Here is a 13125-nt window from a genome sequence, read left to right on the forward strand (position 1 = left end):
CTAGTGTCTTAGAGTTCTAAAAAGCAAAATTGTGTAGCCCTTTCCACTGCCGAGGCCGAGTACGTTGCGACCAGTGCATGTTGTGCCCAACTACTTTGGATGAGACAAACTCTTTGTGATTTTAGATGTCATTTTACCAAAATCCCATTATTATGTGACAATGAGAGTGCGATTAAGCTTGCAAACAATCCAGTAAGCCACTCTAGAATCAAGCACATAGACATCCGTCATCATTTCTTGAGAGACCACGAAACCAAAGGAGATATCGAAATTCATCATGTGAGCACCGAAAAGCAACTAGCCGATATCTTCACAAAGCCCCTCGATGAGTTAAGGTTTTGTGCTTTGCGTATTGAGCTAAATATACTTGATTCTCGTAACGTGGTTTGAATTTTAGCATGCCTCTGTTTGATAAACTAGTATCTAGGCAAAAGAGTTGAAATTTTTCATATTATGCATGAAAATGATTTATAAAAGGTAACATATGTATCATGATCATGGTATGTATGGATTTTTTGTTTCTGGTCATGATATATAGGTGATATGTGTCCATATCCTATTCAGAGAGTCATATAGATTATAGCTAACTCACACTGTTTTGGGGAGTGCGGTAGTGTGGGGCTAGGCATGCGGCAGTGCCACACTTTGAATCTCAATTGAGATTCGGCCCAAACAGTTTTACTATGGGGCCCATTTATTCTTCCTCTTATCCTTAGGTCCGTGGTAACTTCTTTCCCTCTCTCTCTTCCTCACCACTGCCACCCGCGCCTCTCTCTCCTCTCGCACCATGCCGTCGTCGTCGCTTGGCCACACGTTGCTGGACTCTAGCTGTGTCGCGACAGCTGCCAAACCTCCCTCAACATCGCTGATGGCTGCTATTGCCCCTAGCCTAAGTAGTTTCTTCCCTCACCTCTCCTATCCTCATTTGAGAAGATGGAGGACAAAGATAATGACCGAAGGGGGGAAAGAAAGATGAATGAGCAAAGAGACAAGGACCCACCTCACCGTGGTCAAGGGAGGTCAACAACAGTAGGCAGTAGTGTAGCTCCAAGGGGACTTGATGCGCGAGCAATACATTGAAGATGAGAAGAGGCTAGAGATGATAGGTCATGCCACTGATGTCGTTCCTGACACCCCACAACATCTCTCTGAGTTTGATGGCAGATACATGAGAGATTTTGAGGGTGAGATCATCATGAGACCTCCAGATGACTCCTGCCAGCATGTAGTTGTCAACTATTCTAAGAGTTGAAAACTAGTGGAAGAGGCAAGGGGGGATCAATCCCTATGCAGTATGCAAGGATTTGGGCATTGATTACAGATTCTGGAATGAGTTTCATTCCAACATTTATGCCACTGCCATTCTTACATCCAAGAAAACCAAGATCATCAAGATGCAGTACATTGATTGGGATGAGATTCAAGAGAAGGAGGAGCCTGAGTTTGACAAGGTAATCAAAATTTGTGGCAGGTTCTAGCTTTCAGACATCATGGTTTTCTAGTATAACTGGAATGAGGAGGTCCTTGCACAATTTCATGCCACATACTTCTATGACCAGACCTCTAATGAGATTCACTGGATGACTGATGGTTGGCACTACCGAGTCGACTTTGTCACTTTTAGCCAGATTCTTGGCTTTAGAGAGGAGCACAGAGGTTACACTTACATTCATGATGAGCCTCGAGCTGAGATCCATGACATCAGTTACATGTGGAGAGATAGAAGGATTGCAGATGGCAAGAGGAGTGGTCAACATAGCTTCTATTATATCCTCAACAATCTCATCAGGATCACCATCAACCCAAAAGATGGAGCAGCCTCAGATATTAATGGCTATGTGAGAAATGTGTTAGCTAGATTTGCTCCATGTGGGAACAAGTTCAATGTCCCTATATTCATATGGACTAAGTTGAGATTTGTAGTGGAGGATGGGAGGAGGGGGCTGCCCTATGCCCCTTACCTTATGTTCATGATTGAGAGGGTCACTGGATTTTATTTTCTAAAGGATGGGATGCACACCATCTATAAAATTGAGAAGACCTAGCTAGCTGTAGCTACTCATTGATCATGGAGCTCTCATGCTCATATAGATATCCCTGAGTCTTCTTGCTCTAGGTCTCGCAGAGGAGGCAAGATGAAGAAGTTTGACAAGTGGTTGAAGGCAATCTTCAGCAAGTGCACCTATGCAGCAGACAGAGCATATGAGACATAGCTTGAGCAGTGTCAGCAGCATGAAAAGGACCTTTCCACCACTTCCTCCTATTCCACCTCCTCCACAGTACGGCCTTTTTGAGTCTCTTCGACACATATTCAGATGATGATGATGATGAGGAGGAGAAGGGGCAGCAGGGATGAGCAGTAGATTGGGATGAGACCCTAGAGGGATACTGTCAAAGACAGGAGTCGAGGCGTTCCACTCGCTACACCGCCACTACTCACCATCAAGGGCGTGCACGTATTGACTCCAACAACGATGATGGTGATGGTGGTGCTAGGACTGCTGTAGGAGGTGCTAGGGCTATAGGACATGATGATATTGATTGGACGGACATCCAAGGAGATGACGAGTAGGTGTTGATCTTTCTTCTTTTCTTCTCTTTTTGGTGCTTTATGCCAAAGGGGGAGAAAATTAGAGGGGTCAACAACTTTTTGACGCCATGGTCAGCAGCTACGCTTCATGTCATATTCAATGAGTGTTAGTCTTCACTAGGTGGAAAGTTTGAGAGTCGCTCAAAACTCTAAATTGTGAAATAATGCTACTATTTGACCTTTGTGTGGGATATGGATATATATTAATCTATGCTATCGCTTGTGATACAATTATGCTAGAATGTATATCTTTATATGTTTTACATGTTGTGTGGTGTTTGTTCTGATCTATGCTGTTACAGCAAGTGCGGTAGTGCCACACCCAGCTACAACAGCAAACCATGTTGTACATAAACTGTCATTTGCATCACATTTTACATACCCGACACAGTATGCAGCACCCCACAGGAGCATGGATGTATGAAGAGCCCCATCACTTTCACTAAAATGTGAATATTGGCTTCTTATGCCAATTAGAGAATTCAATTCTTTATTCACATACTTAGGAGGAGGATCTACACCCATGGCTCGAAAGTCTTAGTATTTATTTCATAACTTTTGTAAGCTCTAATTGGGTTATAATCAATCACAAAAAAGGTAGAGATTGAAAGTGCAATCAAGCCTTAATTATGGGTTTTGGTGATAATGACCATGCAATCAGAGAACTAATGAGATTTATCGAGATGACAAGCAGGAATTTTATATTCGAGGATGCTACATGAAATGGAAGAGCCCCCAATTATAAATGTAGATGGCTTTAAACTTAAAGGAGGTTTAAATTCTTTTATATATTGAATTTGAGTATATGAAAAGCCATACTATAAAGGGGGGCACAATGCTTAAGCTAATATGTGCTACCAAGTGCTCAAACAACCATATGCATCCTTAGATTCATAGTCAAGACAATCTACAATTCACTATTACCCTTGCTGTCTTATGCGGTGTGGCACTGCCGCACTTAAAGAGAGGCTCGCCCGACCCCTTGGTCGTGGGCTCTAGTTTGTCCGACCCCTTGGTCGCGGGCTCCGGTTCGCCTGACCCCTTGGTCGTGGGCTCTGGCTCGTCCAACCCCATGGTTGCAGGCTCTGTCTCACCCGACCATGAGGCCATGGGCTCCTTCTCGTCTGACCTTGAGGCCACAGGCTTCATCTCGCCCGACCCCTTGGGTGCGGTGTCCGTTGAGGGATGGGGGTATATATAGCTTTCTCTTTCCTCCCCCAATGGCTATCTATGATTCAAGTGACCGTTGGGGGTTGGAAGGTATATATATACCTTTCCCCTTCCTCTCCAACAGTAACCAGCCTCTTCTTTCTCAATTCAGCATGCTCAAAACAGAGTAGGAGCTCTCTCTCTCACTCCATTGTTGACCTCAAGCCCCCAAGCAAATCCATTGATCTCCCCATCAACCCTTGAAGGAAAAGGGTCCAAAACTCTATTAGAGAGCAGCTCCATTGATTCCCAAACTCTAAAGAGCACTTGGTTCACATTTTAGCCAACGGTTGCGTTTATTACTCTTGGAGCTTGGCTTCTAGCCGGCTAGAGCGTCGCCTGGTGAGCTTGCCGAGTTTGTGGCAGCACCGAGAAGTTTGTAACCACATCTTACAGCGAGTAAAATCACCCCTCATCTCAAGAGTTCACTCTCTTGACTTGAGAATGAGGTAGGGTTGTGAATCCCTAAGCCTTAGTGGTATACATCAATAACGTGGACATAGGCAAGCCTTGGTGGCGAGCTGATCCACAGGATAAATCCTTGTGTCATCTTGTGCTTGTGTTGCTACATTTGTGTTCTTATTGTTGTTGAAGTGATTTCTAGAGTTTGAGGCCGATCTATTTGTGTGTGGTGTTCCCACCACTTTCAGCTATCAATCTATGATCTACTACCCTGCAGAAAGCTAAGAAATGTACCCGATATAAATTTTGTTGGGTATATTTTGAACTATGAACTAATCTCAACTACAGGTGCGGTAGTGCTGTGGGTGAATTTGACTTCAGTTTGAGTTGAATTTTTATAGGCCTATTCACCCCCCTCTAGGCGTATCAGTGATCCTACACTGTCGATTTAGGTAGTGTTTGGTTTAGGGGTAGGACGAGGACCAGGTGGGATATCCCATTTCATCCAGTGTTTGGTTTCGAGACATCAGGGACGGAGATGACTCCGGAGAGGAATATTCCTCGAGATGAAGGGATGCCCCCGTCCCCTGAAATTGGTGGGATGGAGTGGGTACATGTACCCACTTCTCCTGTAGGCTGATTTCTCGTGCTACCATGTTCCCCCTGATCATGTTATCCTCCAAGAACACAACGTATCTTGTTTCTACAATCTTCGTATGTGTGTCAGGACAATAGAAGCGATATCCTTTCGATCTTTCTGGATAGCCAATAAAATGGTAGCTGACTATCTTAGAGTCTAACTTTCCTTTGTTTGGGTTAAACACTTTTGCCTCAACTGGACAGCTCCACACACGCAAATGGTTAAGTAAGGGTTACCTTCCTGTCCATAATTCATATGGTGTTTTAGGCACCGATTTACTTGGTACTCGATTAAGTATGTGAATGGCGGTTTTCAGTGCCTCCATCCATAAACTAATCGGTAATGTAGAGTAACTCATCATGCTTCTTACCATATCCATTAAGGTATGGTTACGTCTTTCAGCCACTCCATTCTGTTGAGGTTCCCCCAGTGTGGAGTACTGAGCAACTATGCCATTTTCCTGTAGGAACCTTGCGAATGGTCTAGGAATTTAGCCATATAGGGTATGTCGCCCATAGTACTCTCCACCTCGGTCTGATCGTACTATCTTGATTTTCTTATTGTGCTGATTTTCAACTTCAGCTTTAAATATTTTGAATTTATCCAATGCTTCCGATCTTTCTTTAATTGGATAAATATTGCCATAACGAGAGTAGTCGTTTGTGAATGTTATAAACGAGTCATAACCATCTACACTTTTCATAGGAAAAGGACCACATATATCTGTGTGGATTATTTCTAAAATTCCTGTGCTTCGTTTGGCATCTTTCTTAATTTTCTTGACATACTTTCCTTTGATGCAATCAATACATTGTTCTAAATCTAAAAATTCTAAGTGCAGGAGAATTGATTCCTTAACCAATCGTTCCATTCTCCCCCTCGAAATATGGCCCAAGCGACAATGCCATAATTTTGAAGAGACAGTATCAATTCTCTTATGCTTCTTAGTTACATCCGCAGATGGGAAATCATTCACATTCTCATCACATACATTGTTCACATTCTCAGCAAGAGATAATAAATAAAGCTTGTCTTGTCGGAAGGCAAGACCAACACATTTATTATTAACCAGTATCTTACACTTGCCATCACCAAAATGGCAATCAATTCCATCATCATCAAGTTTCGAAACACTTATCAAATTTCTACGCAAAGAGGGAACATAAAGTACTTCTTTAAGTCTAAGTACAAAACCATTATTCAATTCTAAAGAAAAAACTCCAATGGCTTCAACATTGGCTTGCACTCCATTTGTAACTTTAATCATTATTTCTCCTCTTTGCAAGGTTCTCATCCCACTTAACCCCTATAAGGAATTTGCAACATGAGTAGTTGCTCCTGAATCAACCCACCAAGTGGATTTATCATAACATAAATACAGGGATTCATCTACAAATATAATAAATTCATCACCTTTCTTTAGCAGAGATTTCAGGTTGTCTGGACAATCTCTCTTGTAGTGTTCCTTCTTGAAGCAGTGCTTGCACCGATCCTTTTCAGCTCCACCATACAGTTGATTCTCAGAATCCTGGGGTTTCTTTCCCTGTGAACTGGAGGAAGAGGTCTTATCCCACTTAAGTTTCCCTTGTGGTTTAGAATTCTTGCCATTAAAGTTCTTTCTTTTATTATCCTTCACAAAATAAGCAGATTCACCTTATGAGGACTTTATCCTCTCCTCTTCTTGAGCACACATTGAGATGAGTCTTTCTATGCCCCATCTTTTAGCTTAGATGTCATATTCTTTTGGCAATGAAGGTGTCATATTGTAGTTCACAATGAAGGTGTCATATTCTTTTGGCAAAGAAGCAAAAATCAAATGAATCAGGAAATCCTCCTCCTTCAAATTCATTTCTTTTAGCTTAGATGTCGTAGTGTTCATCTTTAAAATGTGCTCTCTTATGCTACCACCAGTGAATTTCTCATTCACAAGCTTCTTAATCAGTAAACTTGCTGTGGCCTTGGTAGACCCAGTAAACTGACTCTTGATTTTCTCAAGATATTCTTTGGCAGTAGCACATTCAGGGATTGAGCCCCTTATCTGTTCTTCTATGGTGGCCTTGGTCACCAACAGGCACTTGCAGTTGAAGAGAGTCCATTGCCTATGTTCAAGGTCATATTTCATTCTTATTTCAGCATGATCACGCTTTCGAGCAGCGAAATCAGCGTTAGATTCATTTTCACCTCTCACAGGGTCCTCTGGCTCAGTAGGACACGGTGAGGTGATGGTAAAATCGACCTCTCCCAACGCAAGTTCCAATTCATACTTCTCCCGCCACACATGATGATTAGTCCCATTGAGTGTCGGGATATTGGCAATGTTCACAATGCATTTGCCTTCTGAAATCACACCAAAGTAAGTAAGAAACATTTATACGTAAAATTTCATGCTTTAACTCAACGTTGGTCAAATTAAAACTTATAATTCATCCATGCAAACATTTTACATCACCGTTGGGCAGAAGTAAATTTAATGCATAATTTCTCATGGATCAAAAATTATAATATTATTATTAACAACGTTGGTCAGAAAATAACAATATCATAATCGCATCAAAATTATCAGAAATTCATTTCTCTTAAAATTAAATTATCCCGTTGGTTCAAATTTAATCAAAGAGAACAATAATTATCATGCACAGCGGAAACATTAATAATCTTTTCATATTATTATTTTCCAGAAGCACTAAAAAATTCACTGTTTTCTGAGCAAAATATCGTTGGATAAAATTTGCACAGAAAATTGTATCAAAATCATTCAAATTCATCAAAATATGCATTAAAATTGCTCCTGGAAAATAATAAGAAAAATTTCTTCTTCTTTCATTTCAGCCCAGCGCGGCCCAGCTCGCCCAGCAGCGCACACTGTAGCGGCCCAAGACAGCCCAGCGTCCGCGCGCTCCCACCGCGCCGAGGCCGCAACCTGGGCCTGGGCTGGAAATTTGGCCTTGCGCGCTCTCCCGCCTTGGCCGGGACACTGGCCCGCGCATCTGGCGCCGTTCCTCCCCATCGGACGGTCATCCGTTTCCATCGTTCGGATAAAAACCCCGACGCCGCGCGGGGGCCTGAAACCCTAGCTCATTCGGCTCCTGCCCTTTCTCTCTCTTCGCTCTTTCTCTCTTCTTAGCCGCAGCGATGACAGCAGCCACCGAGCAGCCGCGAGCGAGGAAGGCAGAGCGGGCAGCCATGGCGAGACTTTGCGCCGTCGCCGGCCCCCCTCGTCGGCGTGCGTGCTCCCCAACGGGTGAGCACGCCGCCGTCGAGCGGCCTGGCCGCGGCGCTTCCTTGGCCGAGTCCGACGAGCCAGCGCCCCCAGCTCGGCTTCTTCTCCCGTGCCGGCGAAGGTTCATCTGACGCACCCTAACCCTAACCCCACTTTCCCCTTTCTGATTTGAGTTGTTCTTTTCGGGTTTATCCGAATGGGAAACTAGGGTTAGGGTTAGGGTTCGTTCTTGCCGATTCGGTTTTCTTTGCTTTCGATTTCTTTCTTTTCGTTCATTCGAATGGAAACTGGGGTTAGGGTTAGGGTTTCGACCCTTCTTTCTTTCTTCTTCCCCTTCTTCCCTCTTTCGGATTTGGGTCTAGGGTTCTCGGAATCCGACCCTCCCCTTTTCCCTTCTCTGATTTGATTTGGGGAATTAGGGTTAGGTCTTAGGGTTCGGCTTTCTATTTTCTTTCCCGATCCAGTTTCTTCTCGGAACCTAGCTCCGGTACCATTGTTGGATCTTATCTTTTAGTCATATTCATCAGATCGGGATATATTGCATAGGAATAGAATACATGTTCGGGATTTACATGAGAGGCAGAGAGAAGGGGAGTGAGATGTAGCAAACCATCGAAGGCCGTAGTTGTCGAAGCACCGGCCGGGGTCTCGTTGGCGGACGCCATCTGCGCGCCGGCAGCGATGTTCGGTGGAGAGGGAGGAGTCGGCGCTGTGGCGTCCTCGGCGGCGGCGTGTGCGTCAGGGTGGCGTTGCCAGCGTCGGTGGTGCTTCCCGTCGCTGGCAGCGCCCCTTCTCAAGATCGGGTTTAGGGTTAGGATGTCGGTGGGGTGACTGGTGGCCCGGTGAACCTCGTACTGCGAGCCCCGGCCTCCACCTTTCCTTTATAGCGCTGCGCGACGGGGGCCCACCAACCATGTAGAGTTGGGCGGCCTCGATCAGAGCGCGAGAACAAGGCCCAAAAAGCCATTGAACCTAACTGATGGGAGATCAAACCTAACAGCACACACACTTTGACGCAGCAACCAATAGCCTACGCACCAGCCGAACCAGAAAATCGTAAAACTCTGCCGGCCAGCCGGGGCGACGAGCTGCCCGCCAAAACCCCCCATTTGGCACACTCTGTCCCGCGAGACCGTTTCCCGCTGCCCCCTTCGCGCATTTCACCACGTCGCCCTGTCACGTATGATGAGAACAACCGAGGATTCTGCCGCTACCCCACTGCCACCACGAGGCGTACCGCGTAGCAGAGCCAGCTCCTGGTTGATTCGGTCACGTCAGTACGTCACCCGCTGCGTCCACGACAATGGCGCCGCCTCCGTCGTCCTTGCTCCGTGAGCTCCTCGCAGCTGACGGCTTCAAGAACCGTCACAAGCCGCCCGACAGCTCCGCCCCGGCGGCCTCGAGAGCCGCGAGCATGCCACTCCAGCACCGGCGCCCGGACAAGCCGCCCTCGCGGTCACAGTCCGATGTGCTCACTCGCAGCCGCCTGAGGCAGATGAACGTCGACGCGGACGATGGCAGCAGGGACGCCGGTGCCGAGCGGCGGCGGGCCGCGACCTAGACGCGAGGGTCGTCGGCGTCGCTGACGAGCGCGAGGAGCCACAGCAACAAGGGCGACGGCGACAGGGGCTCAGGCGCCGGTGCCAGGAGCGGCAACGCGTCTGACCCTTCCGCGGGGCCGGCGCTCGACGAGTCCGCGCTCACCGCGCTCATCTCCCTGGCCTCGGGGCCCCTGAAGCGGTTCGCCAAGGACGAGGCGTTCCGCGCCTCGCTGCGCGCCGGCTACGCGTCGTGGCTCGTCGACTCCAACCACCGCGCCGTGCTGGACCTCCGCGTGCACGCGCAGACCATCGAGAGCGCCGCGACAGAGGGCCTGGACCCGCGCGACCTGAAGCGCGCGTCGCTCAAGCTCCACGAGATGGCGTCGCTCCAGGGCAAGGACGCGGACGCGGTGACCGCGGCGGCGGGCGTTCCCTACCCGCGCCTCGCCGCGTGCGCGCACCTCTACATGTCCGTCGTTTCCAAGCTGCAGAAGCGGGACCACTCCGCCGCGGTGCACGCCCTGGAGGCCTTCTGCCTGGCGCCGCGCGAGGCGCGGACGGTCCTGCTGCCCGCGCTCTGGGACAGGCTCTTCCGGCCGGGCCTCTCTCACCTCAGGACGTGGCGCGACCGCGAGTCGGCGGCGGCGAGCGCGGACGAAAGGGTGAAGGAGGTGGAGAAGGTGTTCGTCGACGTACTGGACGAGGGGACGCGCGCGCTCGCGTTCTACTACAGGGACTGGCTGCTGGGGCGGACAGACGCCATGGCTCTCCCGGACGTTCCTGCTCCGCTGAGCACGGTCCATGCCAGCGCGCCGAGGTGCTCAGCGTCGACGTCGTACGACATCAGCTCGGAGGTTATGTTCGGCTCCGGGAGTTCGAGTCCGACGAAGTTCGCGTACGACGACACAATGCGGGCACCCGAGGAGATCGAGGAGGAAGAAGCGGTGTACTCCGACGCCGCCGCAGACGCGGTGACCGTGCTCCCGGACCAGGAGAGCGATGGAGCTGGAGGTGAGGAAAGGAGCTACATTCCCGCTCTGTTGGCAGAAGAAAACGTGCCCGTGCCTGACAATTTAGACAGAGAGACGTTCGAACCACCTGTAAGGCCCCGTCTGGATGCGAAAATTTTTGGCTTTTGGCTACTGTAGCACTTTTGTTTGTATTGGCAAAAATTGTCCAATTATAGACTATTTAGGCTTAAAAGAATTGTCTCGTCAATTACGGACAAACTGTGTAATTAATTATTCTTTTTACCTACATTTAATGCTCCATGCATGTGCCGCAAGATTTGATGTGACGAGGAATCTTGAAAATTTTTAGATTTTGGCTTGCATCTAAACGGGGCCTAAGCATTTTCCCCGGAAACATCCCATCATGCTTATTCACACGAAATACACCAAAGTTTATGACAAATTACATCTCACAATCATATTCATAGGTCGAAGAAGAACCCAACAAGGAATCGGATGCGTCAGCAAGTTACCCGACGATTTCTGACAACTCTGCTATTCACCTTCTTACGCTCGAGTTCTGGTACGAGCACCACTCCCTTCCCTTCCCTTCGACTATCCTCCAATCTTCCAGTGCATACAATACAATTCTGTACTGATCGCTGTGATTTCTTGTGAGTTCCTCAGTGAAGTGCCACTCCAGAGTGACACAGATGGCAACGACGAGTTATCCATTTTCGCCACGGTTCCCAGCGACTTCCTCTGTCCACTGACGCGCCAGATCTTCAACACGTACAGAGAAGAGGCATTGCAGCACCTACAGAGAAGAGGCGACCAAGACCATCACACATTCTCTGAGATGCTGCCTGTCAGATGACAATGTCGTGCCCAGCACTCGGAGAGCTCTGCTGCTGTTGGGACTTGGGAGGACATTTCTATCTACGACAACCGTGACCCAAAATATAAGACTCATTCATTTTTTGGGTAGCACTACAGACAAAGGGTTCGATACCTATTTTTGGTCTTATCCAACAACAAGACCCAAAAGACAACCCTTTCTGTAAATGGGTCTCTAGAAGAGAGGATACACACATTTAGGTTATGCATCCCCTGGCATCTAAAATGAGTCTTTTATATAGATCCTCTGTTGAAGACTATAGATATCGTGTTGAAGACTCATTTTAGATTTGAGTTCGCAACGGGTCCCCAGTTGGAGACAGCCTCAGGCGACCTTCTCGCAGACGACTGGACGCTGAAACAGGCCGGCTTCGTCGACCACTCACAGGCCGTTGCTCCCAGTTCTGACGCTGTCATACATGTACACGTACTGCACACCTGGCCACCTTTTACACCCAGAACACTACCAATGAACAGTTCTTAAGTTCGCTTTGCGCACCGCTCAGGAGAAGGAAGCGGCCGAAAACGATGCGTGGCTGAGACACGTGGCCGCGGCGCTCCTCGGCAGCAGCATCGGGATCAGGAGACCGTTCCTGGAGGCGCTGTCCAAGTGCCTGGGCTCCCCCGACGCCGGCCTGGTGGGCGCGTGCCTGACGACGACCGGGTAGCTGAGCCGCGCGCTGGCTTCGTCGGTGGACGAGGACGGCGCCACGGACACGTCCCTCGCCGCGTTCTCGACGCTCGTCCCGCGGCTGAAGCAGTGCCTGGCGCCCCGCCGGCCCGCCCGGCACAGGGTCCTCGCGGCCGTGTCGCTGCACAACTTTAGCAGAATCCCAGGTAACGCCCGTGCGGGTCTCCCTCTCTTTTTCTGTCATGTCTCGTTCTTGCTTGCCCGAAGCCATCGGCAACCTGATCGCGCGCAGAAGTGGACTTTGGACCATCCTTCAGCCACGAGATTGCTGGTGTCATGTGACTGACGGGAATGATTGCGCTGTTGCAGACTGCAGGGAGCTGCTGATGCTGCTAGCTGACGGCCTGCGCGACCACCTCGCGGAGCTCGCGCAGCTGACATGGACGGCCGGTCAGCTATCCGCCGAACTCCGCGGCCACGAATGACGATTGACTTCCGCGCGCTCACCGGGTGCCGTGGGAGGGCCGCCGGCGACGGGGCCTCTCATCATCGCGGTGGGAGATTCAGCGGAAATGTGTGAAGATTGAAGAAACCCCGCTGCTTTTCTTGACCCGTTCGATAGAACGAACCCTTTGACGTCAACTCCCAACAGTTCCGCCGAGAGCGATAAAGGCTGTACACAAGACTTTATCTTTTTTTTCCCTTCTTCTGCAAAGCTTTGTGATGGATGAGTCGCCGGCTGTGAATACCACACGATGGTTTTCAGTTTTGACAGAGAGATCCGGACTTTATTTCTTTCTTTCTTTCTTTTTTGCTTGTGGCCATGATTATTCAGCGTTGGAATGATCTTCTCCACTTGGGAGTTTGGGTGGTGGTACCGTGGTGGATTAGGACGTTTAGCAACAGCCAACAGGTCGGAGCTATGGCCTGGAAATATTGATTGTAGCACTTGACCTACGACCGGATATACTGTGGGCTCCGTGGATTCCTATACTTTACTGTCTCTATCTCGTGCAGCCGTGTACGCCAGCTTGTGGACTTTTAA

The 13125-nt window shown here is 48.6% G+C and overlaps 1 pseudogene; it reads left to right on the plus strand.

The window, feature by feature from the left end:
- Positions 1–9364: 9364 nt before the first annotated feature.
- LOC136496055 (uncharacterized) lies at positions 9365–12891 on the plus strand (annotated as a pseudogene).
- Positions 12892–13125: the final 234 nt, after the last annotated feature.

Source organism: Miscanthus floridulus, chromosome 12, assembly GCF_019320115.1.
Source record: "Miscanthus floridulus cultivar M001 chromosome 12, ASM1932011v1, whole genome shotgun sequence".
NCBI classification, from domain to species: Eukaryota; Viridiplantae; Streptophyta; class Magnoliopsida; order Poales; family Poaceae; genus Miscanthus; species Miscanthus floridulus.